This window comes from Saccopteryx bilineata, chromosome 1, assembly GCF_036850765.1.
Source record: "Saccopteryx bilineata isolate mSacBil1 chromosome 1, mSacBil1_pri_phased_curated, whole genome shotgun sequence".
In the NCBI taxonomy this organism is placed as follows: domain Eukaryota; kingdom Metazoa; phylum Chordata; class Mammalia; order Chiroptera; family Emballonuridae; genus Saccopteryx; species Saccopteryx bilineata.
The window spans coordinates 254,438,412-254,439,198 of record NC_089490.1 but is presented as its reverse complement, the minus strand read 5'-3'; positions in this window follow the sequence as shown (position 1 = coordinate 254,439,198).

Sequence of the window (787 nt, the reverse complement as noted above, 5' to 3'; positions counted from 1 at the left end):
TTTTTTCTTGGTTTGTGTGAATATTTGCCACAAATTGGTTTTTATTTAATGAATCTTAAGCTCTAATACATGGGTAGCTATTTAACCATGGCGATATTGGTTTTAGATGTAGTAAATAAGATATTTGATAGGTAAGTAATAAAGTTGGTAGATAAGTTTTCTGTAAATTCTCTATAATAAATTTCCATTTATAATAAAACCATAGCCATCCCAGAATGAGGATTATACTTTCAAAATTTAAGGAGATATTTAATGAATGTTTTATGTTTCAAACACTTTTCTAGGTAACTATGCTTTTTTAGGAAGACATGATATCTGAAATTTGATCACGTTATTGTTTGACAGAATATATTGTAAACCAGTCTTGATTATATTCACAGTTTAATAGACTCTAGAAATATCTTCCCTAAGCTTTCATCTTTTCAAGCTAAAGCTCTTTCCGCCTAATTTCACAGGTTTATACCCGTATTTCACTTGCTCTGTAGTTCCATTCTTAACATGTGCTGGTCAGGCTGCCTAGAATGTCCAGGTTTTGTGTAAGGACAGAGAGGGTGACATGGAAACAAAGCCTGGACCCTTTGCTGGCTTGTCCAAAGCCATATGCCTGCCTTCACGGACACCAAAGAGCCTGGCGTGCAGGGTCTGGGTGACACAGGTGCACCTTCAATGGGGGACTTTTGAAGGTGGCCAGGTGCCAAAGAAGAGTGACATTGTGTTTCAGGCTTTTAGGGGAAGGAGTAGAACAAACTAGTGACTTCTATACCTTATCTATTTGGGCCATAACTTC